The following is a 25502-nucleotide window of genomic DNA, read 5'->3' as shown; positions in this document are numbered from 1 at the left end:
TTTAATATTTAAGTCGCTGTCTACGAATGAGCTTTGTGTGACTACAGCAGCGAGTGTCGAGTGCAGCCAAGCGAAAGACACGGTGCACGCACATGCCAGTGTTTATGTGTGTGGGTATCTAACTAAACATATATGCATGTGTGGGTGCATATGTAGGTGAAAGAACTATCACCGATAGATCAGGTTGAAAATAGCATAAAAGCAGGCGAATTACTCGCATGCAATGAGCTGTACAACACGTCAACATCCAATTAAATTTCGAAGTGCAGACATGCGGAGCTAAAGTCAATAAGCGTCAACATGCCCACTCACACACACATATATGTATATATATATATATCAACAACATTCATCTGTATGACAATGATGTTTACACACATTCTTTTATAGATCAAGTGTTGTTAGCGAGAGTTTATCTACAGTTAGCAACAACACAACACGGAGATTATTTCGCAATTTTGCTACTAGTGGGACAATGTTGTGTGGTGAGTTTGAAACCAAAAATAATGAAAAATACTGACAATATAATGCCAAAATATAGTTTGTATTTGAAACTTAATTGAAGTTGATGGCAAAAGTAGATGAAATAAATGAAATTTTAGTTTATATTATTTTTTATTAAAAGTTCAATTAAATAAAAATAATAATTTGTCAGAAATTTAATTAAAATAACGAAGCTCTTTGTCAATTAAATTGTTTAAGGAAGTGGCAATATGAGATACTATCACTTATTATACGGATATACCATATCTATATATGGTACAAGGCCACGCGCAATGGGAGTAACGAAATCTATTTTTTTTTTTAATTTTGTTCTGAACCACCCTGTGAAAATTCTCAGTTATGAAAGTAAATGACGAAACGGTTTTTGAACAGTACTTTCTCTTCGTCGGTCTCTGACCATTAGGTACATCTACTCGTATTTCTTCATTAGATCGGAAGCAAAGATCAGAAACGAGGTTTGGAGAAATCCCAAGAATACAAACAGGGATCTCTACAAGCGAATACTATTAAGCAAGAGACTTAGACTTTGCGTTTATAACTCACATGAAGAGCTACGAATGCCCTCCATACAGCTCTTCACTACGCATACCCTACGCTGCGACTCATGCATAAAACGAAACCCACCAAGGTGGAATAAGGAGCTTGGGTATTGCAGACGTAAATGGAAAAACTGGTAAAACTTTGTAGTGAATTTGAAAACACCAACGAAGGGGTGAGACTTAGGAAACTATATCCAAAGCGCCGCCTCGTCTGGTCTAATTCGCAAAAATAGCGGAGTGTGGACGAACAACTACCAGGACTCGTCATGGCCTAGCCAGCAAAGCCGCTGTTTTTTTATTCGCTGAACTATGTCGATGGGGACGTATAACTCGTACAGCTCATCATTCCATCTAATGCGATATTCGTCGTTGCCAAAGCGCAAAGGACCATAAATTTTTCGAAGAACCCTTCTCTCGAAAAATTGTAAAGTCGACTCATCAGTTGTTATCATCGTCCATGCCTCTGCACCATATAGCAGATAGGGATGGTAAGTGACTTCGTTTTTGTTCGTCGAGAGAGGACTTTACCTCTCAATTGCCTACTCCGTTCAAAGTAGCACCGGTTGGTAAGAGTTGTTCTGAGGTTTATTTCCAGGCTGACATTGTTGTTGCTGTTAATGCTGGTTCCAAAATATAAGAAATTATCTACAACTTCAATGACATGGTGGGACGACTGTTTATTTGATGACAGGAGATATTTCTTCTTGCCCTAGTTCACTACCAAACCCATTTGCCTTGCTTCCTTAACCAGTGTGGAGAAAGCAGAAGTAACGGCGCGGTTGTTGAGGCCAATGATATCAATATCATCGGCATACGCCAGCTAGATTAAGCTCTGCACCTCGAATTATTTTCTCCAGCAATAGATTGAAGAAGTCACACGATAAGGAGCCGTCATGTCTGAAACCTCGTATGGTATCGAACGGCTCGGAGAGATCCATCTCGATCCTGACGGATCTCTCTCAGAGAGAAATAATAAAATTCTTGTTAATATGAGTATTTTGTAGAAAACACACTGCCGTTGGAAACCTTACTCATGTCGACTTTATACGAGATGTCATCGCAATACAACATCTAATAGTTCGATTGTAAGTGGAATCCGAAACTAATTATATATTCGCCGAAGGTGAGTTCATTTCACGCAATTTCAGCAAAGTTTTTAATGAGACTTAATTTATAGTACTAACTGTCCAAAATTTGGCTTATTGCTTTTGGCAACAGAACGACAGCTAGCTTTCCACGAAAAAGCAACTACTTGCACACAACAGTGCTAGGCATTTATGAAGACCGAAAGCCCAACAAGCCAGTTCAGTATAACAGGCTGATTGAATTCTCCGCATTTGTAAATCGCCAAAAGAGAAGCAACAAAGACGGGAGAAATTAGAGCACATGAACTGAACTATGACTTTAATGTCGAAAAATACGGGAATTTCATTTCAATTTTGTACTGTCACTGTCACACTGCCACGGCATATTGAGGTCTAAATTGGTGTGTGTGGGGATGCATTTTGCGGCGGATGCTGAGTACTCAGTGTCAGCTGCGCTTTTAGAATGCCAACTTCCGCATTGCCTGCAGCAATTACCAGAAATATTAAGTGTGGAAATATTTTGTGTGCGAGTTTCTCTGCTTTTCCAAAGCTGTAATTTTACTTCTCGGCGCACAAAAGTAGGCAACGCTTTCGAAATACTACTGACTTGTTACCAGGCAGCCATAGTACGTGGCACATATGAAGGCATTTAAGTAGAAAAGCGAAAATCAATGAAGAACCGCACTACCAAAACGGTTGTTGGCAGCTGCCTTATTAAGTTTGCCTCTTGGTTACTAATAAACGTCAAAATTTAGCCTCACCAAAGTTATGCTAAAGAGACGAAAAGTTATGCCTGAGGTTAAGGAATCAATTTGGCACTTTTTGTTGCTTGACTGATTGCATTAAATGTTTTTGGTTGTGTGTTTGGGTTCGGTGTGTTGCTGGTGTCGTGGTTGTGCTAGACTGCTATTTGACAAGCATACTTTTAGGCTGTTGCACGAATGTGATTTACGTTGGATCAAATATGTATGCTGCAATTTGGATGATACGTACGGTAAGCGTGTTTATGTATCATAGACTATCAAATTTGATTTCGGCGCAGTGACACGCTTCTCTTAGCAGTAGCATAACGGTTAATGAATTGGGTGTGAAGTGTTGGCATGTATGGGAAAATGAAAGTAATTGAGAAACATTTTTCTAGGAAATTATAGACAATTTTTCTACTTAAAGGGCAACGTAAATGTAAGCTAATTTTTCAAACAAGTGTATATGTATATGTATATATATTAACTTGAATTCCAATCCGACATTTTTCACCTTAAGGTGTTTCCCTGGCTTTAATACTTGCAAGTCCCAAGATTATAAAATGCTCGGTTGCATTCGAATTTAGCCCTTCCTTACTTGTTATAGTTTAATTTGCTTACAACTAAGCGGCATCGCTGACTTAAACGTATTAGTTGCTATCCGCCATTTGCTGCCAAGTTTATTTCAATCTTTCTTACTTCATTGTAATTTCTCTTTTACGGCTAAATAAGTTAAAATTTGAAGGAGCGAACAAGGATTCTGCGACTGCAAAGCTGTTTTAGTGAGTCATAAAACTAAATAAGATAACTAAATTTCATTTATGGCTTCTGACCTTCGTGACTTTATATATTTTTTTATGTGAGCTTAACTTTATGGCTTTTGACGAGTTGTTATTGCTTTATGGAATCTGGTGTAAACATCCAAAAAGTTCCACTACATTTCGGAAGGTGAAACCTTATAATGTTTTATTAGTATTTTGATTTCACTTTGGTTTAGCGACTTTCGTTTAGTTTATCTATGTGAGAATTTCATGTCATTTATATTTTTATACTTAAAATACTAGGCGGTGTTCATAGTGTCATGAATGCCTTTAATAAGCAGCTAAATTTTTTGGAATCAAAGTGGTTGTCCTTAAGGAGTTATATCCATTGTACTTGTATGTATACTACTGTGGGTAAAAAGTAGTAAGATTTTTAGTTTAAACTTCACACAAAAACCCATTCGTCAAAATACTTTTTTTCCGAAGTTGGTATGACTGTCAGTGACAACACGCTGGCACAAATATATTGAGACCAAGGAATTCACTTTGGGGGGACGACATAGATTTTGAAGAATTAATTAAGAATTTTAAAATTATGAACAAAGTTGAACTATACATATATACATTATACATTTACGAATGTACATACATATATCTGAGAGTATTCTCTCAAAATTTTAAGTTGAGCCGGTAAATAGCTTCCGAGATATCGGCGTATACGTACGAATTTATCAACTTAGTGCTATCCGCTTCCAAAGCTTTAAACACGTTTTTTACGAAACGTTGTTTTCAGAGGCAATGTCAAATCGGCTCGAACCATTAACTTAAAACATCTTTTTTTTTAAACTACCTTTACGTTTTGAAGTGGTTATTTTATTAAAAATTAAAATTTTGACTCATTCTTTCATCACTATTTGTATTTATCTATAATAATAATATATCGCTCATTTACTTCAACAGTGTCATAACTCAAAAAACTGATTTTTTGAGTTAAATACAAAAAAATGTGCTCAATATCATGGTTAATATTGTATAAAAAATTCTGTGTGATTAGTAGAAAATTGAACGCGTGAGATGAAAAAGTGCCGTTATTCCACTTGTTGTGACGCGTCAAATTTTTGCTACAGCATCGACACATTTCAATTTAACATGAGTCGTCGTCGTGTAAAGATTATTAGTTTTTCCGAAAAAACGATATATTTTGTGTTACAGCGATTTATGTGAAAAGGTAGTTATATTTTTCATGTTGCTAATTTTCATGTAAATGGTATTATTTTGCGTTGTGACTATACTGTTGAAAAATTTTAGTTCCTCATAATTTGCGCAACACAATATGTGACGTTGTTGTTGAAAATAAATTATTTACATAACTAGGTATTTTGTTTTGTGACGTTTTTTTCGTGAAAAAATGGGCTGTGTAGAAATGGCGATTTTGTGTTAATATAAAATATGTCATTATTTACGAAAATAGTATCGGCTATAATATAAAACACCTTCTCATAGCGTAAAATGATACGCTATTGCTGATAATAAAATTACGAATTTCGATTTTTTCTAGCTTACTTGGAAATGTCATTATCCAAAAATAATTGCGGATCTTCTACATCATTGTTCTCAGAAGATAGTGACAATTCCATAGTTGATGTGACATACTTCCCAGTTTCTGCTAACGATTCCAGTGATAGTGTCTACGGCAATGATGAAGATAACCCACCACATCCGACCGCGGTAAACAGCATAATTTATGATAACTGCTTCGAGGAAGATTCTCCAGATCTAGAATTATGTACGCCAGTACCTGAACAAAACTCCTTTGATCTGCAACCAAGCACATCAACTTCAAACATAAACAATTCTTCCACCATTCTTGTTAGTCCGGCGATGAAAAAAAAAAGAGGAAGCAGCCAGAAAATTGGAAGAAAAATATGTATTGTAAAAAAAAAGAGAAATAGTGCTGAACACTATGAAAGCTTAAAAAAATTATTCGAAACAAAAGAGAAATTAAACCTCCGTGCGGTGAAAACTGTCGGTATAAATGTTCAAATATATTTAGCGAAGAGTAGAGAAAAGAGATATTTTCCTCATATTGGGCTCTGGGCGACATTGAGAAGCAGAGGCAATTTATTTCCAATTGTATGAAACTCGTTGACACCACTGACTCATTCATTACTACAATTCGATCAGCTAAGAAAACAGGCCACCCATTCTTAGTGCAAGAAGTGTCTTATGGAGATTTCTTTGACCTCAAATTACTCTCTAATGACATGGGTCCATTGAATATGGGAGAAATTTAACTCTCTCAAGTGAAAATCCTGAAGGTTCAACGAGAGTCACCCAACTCTGTGCTTTTCAAATCATCATACGCCGAGGAGAAGTTCAGGGAAGCCACTATAATCAAATCCAAGAAGAAACATAGCACACCGATTGATTTACAAAAAGCCTACCACTCCAAAATCGAAATTCCTAATAATAAAAGACAAGATATCAACGAATTAATTAAAAAGAACTTGATTCCACGCTTTTATCAAGAATTTTATAACAATTTGTGATTCAATCATATATGTATTTCCACTATTTACTAATTATTTATACTATTTTTAAAAACTGAAAATTAATTTCACATAAAAATATGTTTTGATGCTATGAATTTTTGTATTTTATTTTTTTTACGTTAAAAACCCCCGAAAATAAAATGTCTAAATGTATAAATTTCGCCCATTATTCATAAAAAATAAATATAAAGCTCCTATAAATGGAAATTCAGCTGGAAATGTCATTTTAAAAAACTTTATAAACCATTTTTATTGATTATGAATATGGGGGTTTGTATTTTATTTCTCAACAATAATGACACATTTAGTTTATAACCGAGAAATTTCTATGTTTTTTCAGAAACAATGACATAATTCAAAGCAGAAAAGTTTTTGTTCAAGAAAAAATTGGGAAATCATTAATTTCGGTCGAATTTCTTCTATAATGTATACTACACATGACATATCACTAGTTTGCATAGAAAATCTGCGATCTTAACTTTTATTTAACCCACAAAAGAAAGCTAAAAACTAAAAATTGCTCTCCTGAAAAATGCGTTTTTTGAGTTATGACACTATTGAAGTAAATGAGCGATATGTACACCCAACTCTTTTTTTACACGGTTTTTTTTTTACACGGATTTGAAGTTACACGGTTGAGAAAATAATTTTTTTTGTAAAAAATTTTTAATCTACTACCGTTTCAAAATCATTGTCCTTGAAATTATTTTTGTTTTTACCACACTTATTCCATAACTCTTTCCTACGACGAATAATTATGTAGCAATGCAAATATTTTTTTCTTATTTATATTCTAACTTTTCAGTTCTTAGTACTGGATTAAGAGATTTCTTTTGTTTTTTGCTTAATCTACCAATTTTTCACCTGTATGAGTTGTGTATTTTAAGTTTTAATGTTCAATAAAATGCCATATGAACATACAATTTGTATGCATATCTGGAATTTTATAATTTTCAACTTTTTTACACGGTTTTTCGAAGTAAATTTAGTTCTTTATTTAATCTTACACGGTTTTCAGATTACATGGAACGTATCCCCCTTTTTTCTATAGGAAACGTCTCTTTTTTTACACGTTTTTTTTTTACACGGATTTCTGAGGAACGTATCTACAGTGTAAAAAAGAATTGGGTGTAAATGTATTTGTTTTTGGTTTATGGATATAAGATAATTTCAAGCAGGAAATCTACCTCACTGACAGAAAATTTTTTCGAATGTCCTCCAGAAGATCGGCTACGTGAAAGGGATTCAACCTTTTTAGAAACAAATCGAAGATTTTGTATAAAATTTTGTAAATGCTCCAATTTTCTCTTATTTTTTTATAAAATAATATTCTCTTTCTCCTTTATTAACGTAAACATCGCTTTCGCGGTTCAAATTATTCTTAAAAAAATAATGCCTAGAATAAGTGTTTTTTCTGACTTGCAAGGAGATATAACCATTTAAGTCTATTAATTTACATATTAGTAATGCCTTTTTCCATGAATGAATCAAATATCAAGTTCTTCTGAAAAGTATCAACAGTCTTCACTTTCTATTGTTCTTTTATTGTAATCTGTTACGTTTAAAACAAGGAAAGTTACGTTTTTTTACTGTCACAAACAGAATATTCATTGCGTGCAACTTCGGCATAAATAATGTGAAATTCTCGATATATAGATATCGATATTTCTTAAATTATCGATTCGATAACATATTATAACTGATTATCGATAAATATGTTATCGATAAATATTTAATCGATAAATATGTTATCGATAAATATTTAATCGATAAATATGTTATCGATAAATATTTAATCGATATTGTCGATAAATATACTATCAATATGTCGGTAAATATGTCATCGATATTTTTAAGATTATTGATATCGATAGTCGATTATAATATGTTATCAAATAATGCGAAATTATCAAATATAACATACTTGTATTATAATCGATTTTGTAAAATTATTCAATAATGAAATTAACATATAATTATAAATAATATCACTTGGCTCTGACTAACATATTTTAGGTTAAAGTATCTGGAAGTTTAATGCAGAAACTTGGTCTAATCAGCAAAAAAAAGGAAAAATATTTATTTAATTATGTGAGACAGTTGCTGATTCTATTTTAACTTGGACTGACGACCATCCTTTTCCGAAATTCTATTTAAACATTGAAAATCTAAAACTTTGAAAACTGATAAAACAGAAAATTTGGAAATTTTGTTAACTGTTCTTTGTGTTGTATGAAATGAAATTTCAATGTTTTCAAAAGCGCACTTTATATTTACACACTCACACTTTTCACTTAACACGGATACTCTCTCTTACTATATATTGTTATCTAAAATGCATAATAACGTAACATCACTTTTTATAAGTTTACAGGCGAAGGAAAAAGGATATAATAGAAACCACTCTTGAACACTTACTGAATACTTATTGAAACAAAATTTGAGTTTTGGTTATAAAAAGTTATAAAAAGGTTGCATATTGGCTATAAAATGGTTATACATATATTGGTTATATCTCACAGCGGAAACTGAAAATCTTATCTTACATATACTATACATATATAATATGACGTAGTGAATCGTAAGCAAAAACTAACTCAATTTCGATTGTTTTAATGATATGTTGTTTTGCATTTTAGGTGACGATATTCACTAATTTGTATCTAACACATACTAGTTGGCGATTGCTACAGTGTCAAATGCTGTTAATGACAATGTCAGCGCTAATGCCAACAACAAGGCAGTGTTAACTTAGTTACGACACAACTACAACTACAATTACAACTAAACAACAAGTACAAATTTGCATATTGTAATCGAGGCAAAGCAGATTATGCCAGCTGTTTGTGATTTGCCATCAATGCATCGCAACTGCTGTCTATTGAACACACAATGAGTGGTTTTGTTTAATGAAATCTATAAAGTTGAGTATACGCCGTGTCGTACTTTACTGGTTGCTTACTAAGCGAATGTTAGCAGCAGTTTCCTATAAATTCTCACAATTTCTATGTGTCGAAAAATGTGAGTAAACAAGTCAAATATTTTAAAGTGTAATATTTAGTTTTTTTCACAAATTTTCTGGCTCCTTGTTCGCCCGCTCCTTTTAATTTAATTTCAATTTTTTTGCCATTATTATTTATACACAATTTGCTGCTCGATTCGGCATGAAAAGTACGTGTTTATGTTTTCGGAAAACTTATAACGAAAAAGAAATATTGACATACCCTCATTCCCTCGTGTGAAAGTAAAGTTGAATTGGGCCGCGAAGTCGCAAATTGTCTAGAAAGTTTCTGCCGCGGTCGCAGGTACACGCTTTAATTTGCCCGTGGCGCTTTGTTACGTATTTTTTAAATATTATGGATGGTGTGCTCTCAGGCGTAATGTTTACAGGTAAATGCATATCTCACTCTAAGGGCATATGTTTTATATCTACATAAAAATACACAAATATGTATGTATGAGTGTATTGTATAAATGCCTCAAGGGTATTTCTTGCAGCATGTGCTACGAATTGCGTGGCAACCTTTCATATTATCGCTGCATGCAAAACGGAAAGTTGACTTGTAATAGGAAATGAAGCGGAAAGCGAAATGATTTTTTAATGTTTTGTGATGGGCGAATGAATTCATGCGCCATAAATGCAGGCTTCTGAACGCATTGAGTTCTCAACTGAATGATGCCCCCTTATCGATTTTCTGCTGTTAGAAATATCATTTATTGCAACTCATAGAACTAGAAGCAAAGCAATAGTAATGCTTTAAAGCCACTCATTATTGGCGTTATGGTTTTCGTAATATGTACGTGTCTTGAGGCACCCTTTACCAGTATACACATATGTACATACATACATATGTAAGTATATTGAAAGCTTCAATGCCCTCAATACTAATCTTTTAGAAATTGTGCCTTTGTTTGAAATTTCGTTATAAGATCCTTTTTCCAAATGAAATGAACTTAGCAAGTTGCCACCTGTTTCAAAATTTTGATTAACTGAATTTATAATATAAGCCAGCATTATGACCTCAAAAAATTGTGAAAAAATAAAAAAATGTTTGAAGAGTTGCCACTTGTTCACAATATACTTCTAAAATTAAGGTTACCACCTGTTCGAAAAGGTACAATAAAATCAATTTTTAGAATAAAATAATACGAAAAGGTGGAAATCTTATATAAATTTAAATATGAAAATATTTACAAGAGAGGTTGCCATATTTTTACAAAAACATTAATTTTTATTATTTAAATAAAATCGGGAAATTTTAATGAAGTATTACAACATACATAGATAGATAGCAACAGATTCAAAAAGTCAAAAATATTTCCAACAGAGTTGCCAGCTTTTTAGAAGATTGAGCTGAAACGATTTTAAAATTTAAACTAACACTATGGCAAAAGAAGTTTAAAACAATTAAATTCTTTGAAAGGATTGACAGCTTTTAACAAAATGTGGTTCCATAATTAAGGTTACCACCTGTTCGAAAACTTTCAATAAAACCAATTTTTACAATAAAATAAATAATAAAATAATACAAAAATGTGGAAATGTTATATACATTTAAATATGAAAATATTTTCATGAGAGGTTGCCATATTTTTACCAAAAATTTTACAAAGTATAAATAAATTAAATCGATATATTTAAATAAAACATAATAATAGATATTGATAAATAGCAACAGATTTAAAAAGTCACAAATATGTCGAACAGTGTTGCCACCTTTTTCGAAAATTTAACTAATACAGCACTATAAGCCAGTGCTGGCTTATATTCTAAAATGGTTTCAGTTATATCTTCTAAAAATCAGTTTAAAAAAAATAAACTTTCTTGGAAAGATTGCCACATTTTAACAAAATGTAGTTGCATAATCAAGATTACCAAGACATTTTCAATAAAACCTATATATTTCATAAGCAAAAAAATAATCGTATAAGCTAAAAAGTTAAATAATAAAGTTTATATTTTAAATAATTTTTATAAAAGGTTGCCATATTTATGCAAAAAATGTTATAAAGTCTAGTTTTTTTAAATTTATAAATATTAATAAAATATTTCATTGCAATATCAAGTCAAATAGAATAAAAAGTCAAATATATTTCCAACAGAGTTGCCACCTGTTTGAAGTTTTTAACAAAATTAAATTTATAATATGGTATAATTATATATGTATATGTATACCATGAACTGGGTAACCTTAAATAATCTTATATTTTTGATTGAGATGCCACTTTTTCAAAATATTTTTCGACAATTATGGTTACCAACTGTTCGAAAATTTTTAATAAAACCAATTTTTTAAACTCAATGCACTGTGGTCTGAAATTCAAATTTTTTGGCATAAATTAGAAGGAGTGGTACTAGGCCATTGAAATTTCGCATACAGGTTATATATGACTTAGTTAAGAAAAATTCCAAGAATGGATGAAATCGGTCATTCTAAAGGGGTACCTCCCTTGGACCTATAGTAAAAATTTTTGAATTTCAGCTCCAAAAATTGCGATATTTTCACGAAAATTGGTAAATATGTTATTCTTGTAATACGCATCGACGATACCAAAAATATTTGAAATCTGGGTTCATAAAATGAAAAACTTGCATATGATAGGCAAAAGTGGTCAAATAATTTTATTATCCAAATATTTATACATACATATGTTTTTGCGGAAACAATTATTTTTATAAAAACATTGAATGTACATCTGAAATGAGAGAGAAGTTACAGAATTATTAAATTTACTTGAATATAATATAAAAAGTTATATGTACCAAGCAAATCATTCGACCACAGTCTTCCGTATCTAAAACTAAAGCGTTCTCCACAACGTCTGCTTCCGATATATCGGAATCAGAATTATCCGAGTCGTATTCAGATCCCCCTGGCAAGTGGTTGAAAATTTGAAGCTCACTTGAAGGTGTAGGCAATTGTATTACTTCTTCTGGTAGCTTCTCTCTTTTCCGATATTTTTCTCTAGCGGATAAAAACAAGCTTGAAAGAAGGGGGTCTGAAGAATCCATTGCTCTATTGAAAACATCAGTCATATTATTTTTTCTTGTATTTTTTCTTGCATGTGCGTTGCGATCTCTCTTGTATAATTTATTTCGAGCTTCTGACGCATTTTCACCAAAACAACCAACATGCATTACGCAATTTTGTGTAATCTGTGAGCCGTGAACAAATATTTAATGAACAGTTGCTGACATTGGAAACCATAAATATTTTTCCATGTAAAAGAAGGCACTTCTTTTGCAAAAGTCTTCAAACTTTGTGCTATCTATAGGATACTCGCAGGAAATAGCAATTAATATAACTCTAAAGTTATTCAAAATTTCTATATCAATATTTGTAATTAAAGAAAAGTGTTCCAAATTATTAAATGCTTTCCTGGCAGTATTGCCGTCATTTGATGTTCCACTACTATTTGCTAATTTGGATAATTTGATAATTTTTGGCTAACATATGCTAATAAATTTTGTATTTTTTTCTTATTTCATCTTTTTTCTTTAAACTTAACTCATTAGTATTAATTTTTTTTTAAAAACCCAATCCAAAACAACATTAGTTTTGCGATCGCCCTCTATCCAAACTCCAAGCATTTCTTCGTAATGGAATTTAAAGGTTGCTGAAAATTACAAATATACTTAAATGGGGCAAAAACGGGTCAATGTTACATACATGATTTTAAAGAACATACCCCAAACTTCCACCGAACATAAAAATCTGGAACAATACGGGACAATACACACAACTTTCACTCCACAGAACACAGGTTAATACGAAATTTTCGGTTAAAAAAGCTATCAAACAAAACTCCACACTATACAGATATAACACAATAAACCACATTTTTTTCCATTAAGTTAAAAAATAGATACCTTTCTTATATTCTTACATTATAAATTTATTCCTTTTTTTTCTTTTTAACTATTATCGAACAGCTGTTTTCTTACAACATTTTACTGAACAGTTTACAAGTTTGTTGTTGCTTCAGAAGCATTATGTTTTACAGCTCATATTTAGAACAGAGTTGCCATATTCAAATAATTTTTTGTATATTTTAGACCACTGAAATGTCTCAATTAATACTGCGTACCTATTTTTTTAAAAAAAGAAAAAATTATTTTTGGATTTACGCCAAAAAATTTGAATTTCAGACCTTAGTGCAATGACACTACAAGCCGAAAATGTTCAAAAACGAAGGTTATATTGGAAAAAAATGTCGGGTAGGTTGCCACATTTAAAAAAAAAACTTACGAAGTCTAATTGAAGAAAATTGATATATGTATGTATGAAATGGTGCCGTCTTGTTGGAAACAAATATCGCCGAGATCACGAGCTTAAATTTCCGGCACCAAATAGTCGGTTATCATGGCGGGATTCACGCGTGATCTGTCAAAAAAGGCTCTAGTACCTCCACTTGAATAACCCTATATAAACCTACAACTATCTCGCTTGTGAAAAAACTTGTTTACTATAGTGCAACATGTTGCAAGAGAATAATAACGTAACTTACAAAAACTGGGATGATTACATTGTCATGCCGAGATGAATGCTGGCACACGTACAAAACACAGAAACAATGAAAACAAAAAAAAGCAAATAGTCAAATATCTGCATAAACTACTATTTGAGGCAAGCAATTGCATGGAAACTCACATAGAAATTGTAATCAACTTTTTCCATAAATTCGATCAATTTGCAACTTTCAACTTGCAAATACAAACGGAAGCGCACTTCGAAGTTTACTATTAACTCTCGAAAACTCGCTGCGCTGCCAGACTTCAGTATAAACATAATTGCTTGTGTATGCGTGCGATGTGCATGCAAATAGTAAACGAAAAAACGACAAATGGCAAAGAGAAGAGAAAGATAAGTGTACAAATAATAAAAAAAGGAAGATGAGAGATGGAAGTTGAAAGAGGGCGAAAACAAAATAAAATTGTATCCTCTTCCTTACTGAAAAAAATCGCCTGCAAGCAGAAGACACTTAAATGAATAATGGCGCTGACGCTTGCCAAAAATGATGTAACTGTAAATACTCGCACGTTGTAAATGTTATTTGATGTGAGGACGTGCGACAAGTGGCCGAATGAACGTGCAGAGACTTAAGACTTAGCAACAGGCGGCCATTTTAAGCGCACAACTTCTTCAATTTACACCCACACATAGAGGCACACGCACACATGTATGTGTGCTTTAGCTTAAATTCACTTGTCCTGCGCCAATTAAAAGGGTTCGTGACATTTTGTGTTTACTCGGACTTAAATGGCCCCCAGACGTTTTCGGACATGTAAGTAATTGTAAATGACTAATGCGCTTTTAATTAGATTGCTTAATTTACAGGTTTATTTGCACTTGCGTAGGCTCAATATTTAATTTAAGTGTTTTTAGCTTCAAGTACCTTGGACTGTTTGTGAACATTGTGAATCTGACGATGTTGATATTAATATAAATTTAGTTTATTAATAAACTGCGTATTAAATACATAAAGGTAGTCAGAATTCCAAACTAATTGCGTCTTGTGGTCGATGAGGCTTTCAGTTGATTGCTTTATTAATAAACACAAGTGGGAGAGGGGATAGCTTGGACTATATTAATTATTTTGAAAGTAATCAAATTGAAATTTATTGAAATAAATTTACATAAATAATATCAGCTCGGAAATCAATCATTGCTATTATGGGGATATTTATAATACGTAGGCTGCTATATATATTTTTGGCCTAGGCAACACTAAGTTGCCAGGTGCAATCTGACATTTCCATTGGAAAGTTTGACATTTTTTAGCATAACATCACTCAGAACGTTTTGTCATTTAATCGTGAATTGTTTTATTTACAGGGAATTAAAAAATTCATCTCGGCCAAAAAATGGAATTAACTCGTGAACATTTTCGTGCGATCATTTTTCACAACTTTCGACGTGGATTATCACGACAAGAGTGCATCGATGAACTAAAATCTTTGTATGGCTATGAAGCACCATCCTATAGCACTGTGAAAAACTGGTACAACGAATTCAATCGTGGCCGACGCTCGCTCAAAGACGAATTCCGTGAAGGTCGTCCAAAAACAGCCGTTGTGCCAGAAAACATCGATGCCGTACGTGAACTGATAATGCAAGAGCGGCATGTAACATACCTTCAGATAGAGACATGCCTATGCATTTCTCCCACCAGCATACATTCGATATTGCATGATCATCTGGCCGTAAAAAAGGTTTGTTCTCGTTGGATCCCGCACAATTTGACAATCGCTCAAAAAAAGGCTCGTGTGGATTGGTGTAAAGAAATGCTGAAAAAATACGATCGCGGTGCTTCAAAAGACGTTTATAACATCGTCACAGGTGACGAATCATGGATCTATGCGTATGAGCCCGAAACAAAACAGCAATCGACCGTGTGGGTCTTCCAAGACGAGCCAAATCCAACGAAAGTTGTTCGTGGAAGAAGCACTTCGAAGCAAATGGTCGCCTGTTTCTTCGTCAAAACTGGTCATGTGGCGACTGTTCCGCTTGAGCAACGTAGGAAGGTCAATTCTGAATTCTACACCACCATTTGTTTGCCTGAAGTCTTCGGGGAAATGCGAAAAACGAACAAGAGAAGTCGAATCAAGACGCATCATGACAATGCGAGCTCTCACACAACGGCTCAAACCAGCGCCTTTTTGACCGGCCAAAACGTCGAATTGATGGGTCATCCGCCGTACAGCCGTGACTTGGCACCCAATGACTTCTTTTTATTCCCACACACCAAGAAAATAATGCGTGGTCAACGATTTTCCTCGCCAGAAGATGCTGTTGAAGCATTCAAATACCATGTTTTGGAGGTGTCTCAATCGGTGTCGAAAAAGTTCGATAAATATTCCTATTTTCATTATTAGGCCAGAAATATATATAACAGCCCTCGTATAATTAAAAAAATTTATTTCTATTTTCAAAGTTTAACTCCTCAAGAATATGTCTACAGACTTTTTAAATTCAAATTATTTCCGGAGATATTGGTATTTTGCTGACCCGGCATACCAACTGGTTCCATACGATGCTAAAACCTTCAACGTGTTTTTCTCGAAACAGTCTTTTACTTAATGATTCTCATCCTTTCTTAAGTTCTGCTGAACCGATTTGACTGTAAATTTTGGGAAATTTTCTTTATAGACTTGTCTTATGTCTGGAAATGACCATATCCCATACTAAAAATTTTTCTTCGCGCCATTCTGGAGTGCCCAGAATCGATTCTTTTACATATGGCCCAAGCAGCTCATGACCTCCGGTCTTAGACTAAGAATCCTCTGGCTAACCAAAAAACATTTGTTTGAAAGCGAGCTAAAGAGAAAAGGCGAAATATCCCTTCCTAGGGTTGAGTGCTAGGTTTAGGACCCGCCACTCATAAAACACCCCAATGAAAGGAGGAAAACATCCTCGGATGACAGATCACCCTCCCTTTTCATGACGACCACTGCATCAAAGCGAATTTCTTTAACATATCGCTGATTTTCGCCCATTCCCCGACGGAAGAAAAGGACGATGGGACGAGATGCCTTCTTTGAGCGCTTGGAGCGCCACGATTTCATTGTCGTGCTTGGCGACTTTAACGTCAGGGTGGGCAAAGAAGGTATCTTTGTAAGTATCAGTATCAGTAGATTCAGACTCCACGATGAAATATCCTCAAATGGGTTCAGGCTAATCGACTTCGCCGGGGCCCGAAATATGGTTATCTACATTCCAGCATAGGAAAATTCATTAAGCTACCAAATCGCTGTCTCCAAATCGAAAAGTCACTAACCAGATCGATCACATTGTGATAGACAGAAGATACTTCTCCAGTGTTTAAGACGTGCGAATATACGCACACGCCTCTGTGCAGCAAAAAACGCACGTCAGCGAACGATTTTCTGCTCGACTTACAAATCTGCTCTCTGAGAATACTCATCAGCAACTCGGTATAAGAGAACTGTGGGACGGTATTTCACACTTTTTACGTACAGCTGCAAAAGAAACCATAAGTTTTCGGAGAAGGCAAAAGCATAACTGGTACAATGAGGAGTGCCGTGTCGCAGTAGAGTGAAAAGTTGAAGTGGGAAGCGTGACGTGTTTGCAGAGAAAATTGAGAGACGCTGAAATGTGTGAGTACGAGAAGCTTAACAAGCTGGGCGACATTACTGCTTCTCGAAAGTTCTATAATACCAAAATTGGGGCGATAGAAGGTTTTAAGACTCACGTCACTGTTGACAGTAATAACTTCGAATACCAACGCAGGTCCAACGCAGAATAACACTTGTCAACAAGTGCTGCGTGGACTGAGTACCCAATTAAGACGAACGAAGACCAAACCCTATAAGTCACTGGTCATCCTCCTCCTTCTATATCTGCTTGTTAACGTAACCATCGAGGTGGAAATGGGCCTCGTCCGAAAAGTTGATTTCTCGGTCAAATTGATCATCCTCGTTCAAACGATCTTCTGCCCAATTTGCGAACTGTGGAATAGTGAATAGTTTCGTAATCATTTTGGACTTTTTAATGAATATCTGTCACTTTCCGAATGGTATTTGAAGTTTTAAATGTCGAAATATAGATAATTCAAATTTAAAACGTTAGATGGCCCACCCTTTATATAGTGCAGAGGAAAGGACTATGACAATATGTGATGAGTCGACGTTACGAGTTTTCGTGAGAAAGTCTTAGCGGAAGATTTATGGTACTTTGTGTATTGACAAAGACGAATATCGCATTCGAAAGAGACATACGACATAGTTCAGCGAATTAAGAGCTCTGAAATTATTCTACGCAGTATCCGCGGAGGAAAGCAAAGGAAGAGGAAGATCTCCGGTCCGTTGAAAAGACCAGGTGGAGAAGGACTTGGCTATACTTGGCGCCAAAGCGTGAAAAGGAAAAACGAAAGAAGAAGAAGATTAGCAGCGCTCTTACCATTCTGCTACCTCAAAACCTATTAAATCAACCTCTTTTGTCATTTCCGTTTAACAGCTTGCCACAAAAACTGTATGAAATTTCACAACTGCGGTTAAGTATTGTGAAATATATGACCCTTTTCATTCCAAAATAGACCTTTTGTATGTATGGAATATATATACTACATATATTTGTGGGTCTAAGCGTAAATTCGGCATGTAATGCGGACACCTTTACCTTAGACCTATCATATATCATATACATATGTGTGAGTTGGCGGCGTCTAATGGAATATTCAATTATCGGCATTCCATTATCAGTGTCCACAAAAAGCGCCTGAATTTCATATCCAAAACCGTTGGCGTTTCAATTAATCACACCTACTTAAATGTACACACACATACATTTGTAAACATTTGTGTTTGAATTTTATATTCTGAGCTTATATTAAACACACATATGTAGATATTTCAGTAAATATGCGCACTGGTGTATCTAAGCGCATGACGGTGAAGTGTGAACACGCCTAAATGCAAATTGTGTAACTTGAATTAATAATGGCAGGCATTCTAAATTAACTTACCTCAAATGGCTATGAAATTCATACGCCTGAAAATATGGCATAATCGAAATTTCCCTTGGTGTAGAATTTCATACGGTTATTTTACGCTGCCAACTGTAAATATTTTCATTGGTGGGTAAGCATTGGGCGTGAGTGGGTGTGAGTACATATGTGACTAACGGAAATGTTTGACTTGCTTTGCTTCATATTGACAGACAAGTGTATATGTATGTATGTGACTGGCAGACGGAAATCATAAATGACATGTTTTTGTATACCAACATACACTTATATATACATATATGTACATATATGCCTATGTATGTTTATAAATCTATATACATACAGTATATTCAGAAATGTCAATAATGGTAGAACAGTAATGCATATGTATGTGAAGGTGAATACTAGCAGCTGCTCTGAGCTCCCACCTTTCTCTGAGGGCGATTTCTCTCATTCCAAATGTATTTTTCTCATGCTTGAAATACATTAAGCCGCCTTTCATTAGACGAAATCAAAAATCGTTAGTTATGCCATTAATCATGGATTTTGACGCTCTCCGTTGTGGAAGGTTAAGTGAGGAAAATTGAAAAAAGGACGAAGGAATAGTAATGGACTACCCAGATGTGTATGTGCATACATTTGATTTGATTTTGGCTAGTGCGTACCTTTTAGGACTAGTGGAGGAGAGAGTGAAGTACGGCGAGAATAAATGCGTATTTTCATAAAGCCTTTCCTAAACAGCTTAGTTTTAATATGCAATTTGTTATATCGAAAACTCTGTTGAAAATTAGGTTGGAAATGAAAAAAAAACATTCCCTTAATTTGCACTAATTTTTTAATGTGGCAACTCTTTTGCAAAAATGAAAGTCTTAGGTTTAACATATAATTTCTTATATGGGTAGGTGGCAACTATGGTGAAAAGTATATTGCAAATAAAAAAACAAAAAGAATTTTCGAAATATTTTTTGATTCGCAATAATTTTTTTATGGTGGCAACTCTTTTCCAAAAAAAATTTGGTGAATAATATGTGGAAATCAAAGATAAGCAACCTTCCCGAAGGCTAACTTAACTCGCAATTTTTTTTCTTTCAAAAAAAAAAAAATTTTAAATTGAAAATTTCTTTAATAATTTGCGTAAAGCTTGCATAACATATATTTGCAATATTTTTACTTCTACTTTGTTTTTTTTTTTTAGTTGGGTGGCAACTCTGTTCCAAAACATGTCTCTTTTGAAGACATCGTGAATACTTTTCGCACAGTTTTAAATACGTTGCGCATATTTGGATATATTATATAACCAATTTCAATACTTTCAGCAGGTGGTAACTCTGGGTTCTTAAAAGAACACGTAACTGAACACTTGGATACCGTCGCCAATCTGAACTCTGGCGGCTCCGTTTTTGCTCAAATACCGACGAGGGACTTGTGGGTGGGAAAAAGCCGTTGAAGGAGAGAAGCAATGAGCTCTTTTACGGATGGGTCGAAAGTTGGGGAGAAGGCTGGTATAGGTGCCAGGCTATAGCGGAATCGCAGGAAATCGCACACCTGACAGTGCTCGCAAAAAAGGCACCCTAGAACTGCCAGCGGTAGAAAGAAGTTATCACGCCGTTGGACGCCGTTTTCCTGTGGGGATATGAAAAGCCTAAAATCTACGCGTACAATTTTTGATTCAGGCCTTGGAGCAAAACATGACGCGTGTCATTCGATAGTTACCGGTCGAATGCTCGAATGAGTCATCAAAAAGTGGACTCAATGGATGGCCGCAAAAGATTTAATCTTCAAAAAATAAATGCCAAAAAATATTCTGTCAAATGATAATAAACATTGACCATAAAAGCTGAAGTTTCCGTATATATGTATATGTCAAATACATATCGCTCATTTGCTGCAAGACCGGCATAAATCAAAAAACGTGATTTTGGAGTTAATGCTGAAGAATTGTTCATTATATCGTACTTCATGTTGAGTGAAAAATTCATATGAATACCTCTTATATGCTCCGCTTGAGAAGAGGTGTAAGGTTGGAGTCACCGTGTAAAGTTGTAGTCAGTTGAAAACTTTAAACGCGTTTTCTGGAGAATCGATTTTTTTGACTTATGCCGGTCTTGCAGCAAATGAGCGATATATATGCTATATGGATGTAAAAAATTAAAATTTTCTATTTTAGGACCACATAATTATTATTCATTAACTTTAACCTCCTCACTTTTCACAATTTATTTGTCCAAATAAAGGGTGATTTTTTTGAGGTTAGGATTTTCATGCATTAGTATTTGACAGATCACGTGGGATTTCAGACATGGTGTCAAAGAGAAAGATGCTCAGTATGCTTTGACATTTCATCATGAATAGACTTACTAACGAGCAACGCTTGCAAATCATTGAATTTTATTACCAAAATCAGTGTTCGGTTCGAAATGTGTTTATCGACAAATTTTGTTCAGCGATGAGGCTCATTTCTGGTTGAATGGCTACGTAAATAAGCAAAATTGCCGCATTTGGGGTGAAGAGCAACCAGAAGCCGTTCAAGAACTGCCCATGCATCCCGAAAAATGCACTGTTTGGTGTGGTTTGTACGCTGGTGGAATCATTGGACCGTATTTTTTCAAAGATGCTGTTGGACGCAACGTTACGGTGAATGGCGATCGCTATCGTTCGATGCTAACAAACTTTTTGTTGCCAAAAATGGAAGAACTGAACTTGGTTGACATGTGGTTTCAACAAGATGGCGCTACATGCCACACAGCTCGCGATTCTATGGCCATTTTGAGGGAAAACTTCGGACAACAATTCATCTCAAGAAATGGACCCGTAAGTTGGCCACCAAGATCATGCGATTTAACGCCTTTAGACTATTTTTTGTGGGGCTACGTCAAGTCTAAAGTCTACAGAAATAAGCCAGCAACTATTCCAGCTTTGGAAGACAACATTTCCGAAGAAATGCGGGCTATTCCGGCCGAAATGCTCGAAAAAGTTGCCCAAAATTGGACTTTCCGAATGGACCACCTAAGACGCAGCCGCGGTCAACATTTAAATGAAATTATCTTCAAAAAGTAAATGTCATGAACCAATCTAACGTTTCAAATAAAGAACCGATGAGATTTTGCAAATTATCAAGCTCTTAAAAAATCACCCTTTATATATATATATTTTAAATAAAAGTAACTTGAAACAAGTTTATAATACTTCAAGCTACTGCTTTAATGCTCCCCACAAATTTAATTTTAATTACTTCAAACAAGAATTTATTATAAAATATTATTAAACATCGCTGCAGTATAAAGCCATGCCGCAAACTAACATTTGCGATGGCACAACAACATATGCGCAAATGGAAATGGTTCATAAGTATGCCTGTCGCGACTAATTTTCATTAAGCCGGAATTAAGTAAATTAGAAATTCAGCCTTACTTAAGCGCAAAGGCAGCCACCTAAACATACAACATAAATATTATATTCTCTGCATGCAGAATTGTGGCGACGAGCAGCAGGCAACGCTAGGTACGTAGCTGAGCAACATACAAATAATGCATTTCCATTAAGCACATAAAGCAAATACCATACATACACAGGGCTAAGCGCACACGTATGCGAAATTGTATGAGAAATTATAATTTGTTTGCTTGTACAGCTGCCGCCGCCGTTTTGCTTACAAAAATGATGGACGAGCGATTAAAGTTGATTGACAGCGACACAATAGCAGAACGTGTGAATAATCGAGCAATGAATGTCAATTTCTTGAATGTTGCTTGGCTGCTTGTGTGAAGAGGAATTAGCATGTCGTAAGATGCTCAAAGTGTAACATGTACGACATGGCGTATGAATGATTAAAAGTTAAGTAATGCTTTATATACGTACAAATCTGTATATATTTGCGCGTGTGTTCGTTTTGTTGGCAGTAGAAGCAAAAATAGCCAAATGAGTTAGAATGTTGTTGGAAAAAAGTGTTGTTGTTGCTTGTTTTTGGCTTAAAGCATCAACGTGTAGGTCGGCGTGAGCTATTTTCAGTAGATATTTAATTGTACTATGTGACGCTTGAAGCGCTTGCGAAGTGTAAAAATGAACTTCATCAACGTTTGTCAAAGGTTTGCGTAGGCAACTGATGTTGAAAAAATATATGCAGGGTTTGCGAGCAGTAAATTCATTAACTTTTGCTGTGGGTTGTCATGGCGTATGAGTAACGATTGTTGATAAACTCTTTCTATAGCGGAGTTATGTAGTATTGAAATTAGTTTGTGACTAACTGGGTTTATATTTTTTAAGCAAAAAGTTGTGCTAATTAAAGCTGTTAAAGCATCTAAGTGGATATAATAATGCTATTGGCCTGGTCGAGAGTCCCTTTACTCCAAATGAACTCCCAAATAATTTAATTACTGATATTTGTAACACTTTAAAACCTGAATATTTTCGCGAATACTCAGCGTTCATTTCATATATCATATTTGCAGCGCCTCACCAGGCGTTCCTTTCAGTTTTTCCCTTCAAAGTTTGTAATATAAAAACTTTTTGCCTCCAAAAAATAAATAAGGAACACACAAAATTTTCCTTCTTACGTCATAAATTTGCTGTGTTGGCGCTGCGCACAGCTGTGTCTTCCCACCGTTGCGGAAGGTTATGTGTGAAAAAAGTGTAAAGTAAATAAATAAATAAATAAATAAAATCCCCACTTGAAATTGAATACATCGCAAGGGTGTAGCTCTTAAAAGGGTATATTAATTTGCATTGGCAAACACGCAAATTACTTTGCAAACACACAATATGATTTCTGCAACCATTATTAATGGGTATGTATTGATAATAACGGTAATTACAGGCACTGCTATTTTTTTGCTATTTTTTACTATCCGCAGGCGGCCTTTTTACGCGCAGCCTGGGTAATTATTCAAATACCATTCGTAATTCGACCTTCTTGGAAGTCGCGAGCAAGAACGTGGTGAATTGAAAAAATAGAAAATAATTTTAAACAAGTAAGGAAGGGCTAAGTTCGGGTGTCACCGAACATTTTATACTCTCGCATGATAAAGTGATAATCGAGATTTCATTATCCGTCATTTACATATTTTTTTATTTTGCTATAAAATTAATTAGAATTAAATTCTGAGAGATTTACCGATATTTTCGGTGAAAAATGAGGTTAAGTTAGGTTAGGCACTAAGTTCTTCGTGTTCGATATCGGGGACTTTGAAAAGTTATAATCCGATCACGACAATTTTTCCACAAGGGATACCTCAGCTCAAATACCGTATTTGTGTAAAGTTTTATTCCGCTATCATCATTGGTTCCTAATGTACTCGTATATATTATACAGAGAAGGCATCAGATGGAATTCAAAATAGCGTTATGTTGGAAGAAGGCGTGGTTGTAAACCGATTTCACCCATATTTCGTACATGTCATCAGGGTGTTAAGAAAATATCATATACCGATTTTCATTGAAATCGGTTTAGTAGTTCCTGAGATATGGTTTTTGGTCCATAAGTGGGCAACGCCACGCCCATTTTCAGTTTTTAAAAAACACCTGGGTGCAGTTTCCTTATGCCATTTCTTCCGTAAAATTTAGTGTTTCTGACGTTTTATGTTAGTCGGTTAACGCACTTTTAGTGATTTTCAACATAACCTTTGTATGGGAGGTGGGCGTGGTTATTATCCGATTTCTTCCATTTTCTGTATATGGAAATAGCTGAAGGAAAGGACTCTATAGAGTTTGGTTGACATAGCTATAGTAGTTTCCGAGATATGTACAAAAAACTTAGTAGGGGGCGGGGCCACGCCCACTTTTCCAAAAAAATTACGTCCAAATATGCCCCTCCCTAATGCGATCCTTTGTGCCAAATTTCACTTTAATATCTTTATTTATGGCTTAGTTATGACACTTTATAGGTTTTCGGGTTTCGCCATTTTGTGGGCGTGGCCTTCTTATGGAGCCAAGAAATACGTGTACCAAGTTTCATCATGATATCTCAATTTTTACTCAAGTTACAGCTTGCACGGACGGACGGACAGACGGACGGACGGACAGACAGACATCCGGATTTCAACTCTACTCGTCACCCTGATCACTTTGGTATATATAACCCTATATCTGACTCTTTTAGTTTTAGAACTTACAAACAACCGTTATGTGAACAAAACTAAAATACTCTACTTAGCAACTTTGTTGCGAGAGTATAAAAATACAAGCAAAACAGTAACTTCGGTTGCACCGGGGAATAATACCCATCACAGGTGCTGTTCAAAAGGGTATTGAAGGCTCTTAGTTTTTCTTGATTTTAATTAGTCTGTTTGTATGACATGCTATGACTTGTTTGACTATGCTGTAGTTGTCTGGTTCGAACATTTTTTACCGAGATTGTGTCATTGCCTTTTGCAGTAATCTACGCCAAATTTCGTTACGATATCTTCACAACAACTCACTAAAGCCCCACCATATCGATAAATTCCAATCAACTGATAGGAAAAATGCCCAGAAAACTGTCAATAGGTATGAAGGATTTGGTGCGTGAACCCGCTAGAGCTTCTTGATGAAGTTTACCCTTTTGGTAGTGCTGTTCCTTTGGGAGAAGAGCCAATAGTACTGCACTACTTAATTCCTTCATCCATGGGATGAGATTACCTTACCTCTGCCACACTCTTCTGCTGTGTTCTGGTTGTTAAAAGGTTCTGGGCAAACTTAGTATATTCTGTTCAGGGTATAAAATAGATATATACATATATATAAATGTATTGAAAAACCAAATGAAATGGAAAATTTCTCGGAAATACAGATGAAAAACTTAATTAAATTTTAGTTCAATTATGTATGTATGTACATACCCCGGTAAAATAGCTGAATGTGCAAAAATTGTTTTCGT

General features: G+C 34.8%; 1 protein-coding gene and 1 long non-coding RNA gene across 4 annotated transcripts in view; one reads left to right on the top strand and one right to left on the bottom strand.

The window, feature by feature from the left end:
• The window catches only part of LOC105229117 (G-protein coupled receptor dmsr-1), a 283338-nt gene that overhangs the window by 170304 nt on the left and 87532 nt on the right, over window positions 1-25502 (bottom strand). The window lies entirely within an intron of this gene.
• LOC125777801 (uncharacterized) lies at window positions 4559-5581 on the top strand. Its single transcript, XR_007422403.1, has 2 exons — window positions 4559-4860; window positions 5191-5581. It is a non-coding gene; the product is annotated as an uncharacterized LOC125777801 (long non-coding RNA).

This window comes from Bactrocera dorsalis, chromosome 3 (assembly GCF_023373825.1).
Source record: "Bactrocera dorsalis isolate Fly_Bdor chromosome 3, ASM2337382v1, whole genome shotgun sequence".
Taxonomy (NCBI): Eukaryota; Metazoa; Arthropoda; class Insecta; order Diptera; family Tephritidae; genus Bactrocera; species Bactrocera dorsalis.
Note: the sequence above shows the minus strand (reverse complement) of the source record. Positions and strands in the feature narration are given on the sequence as shown.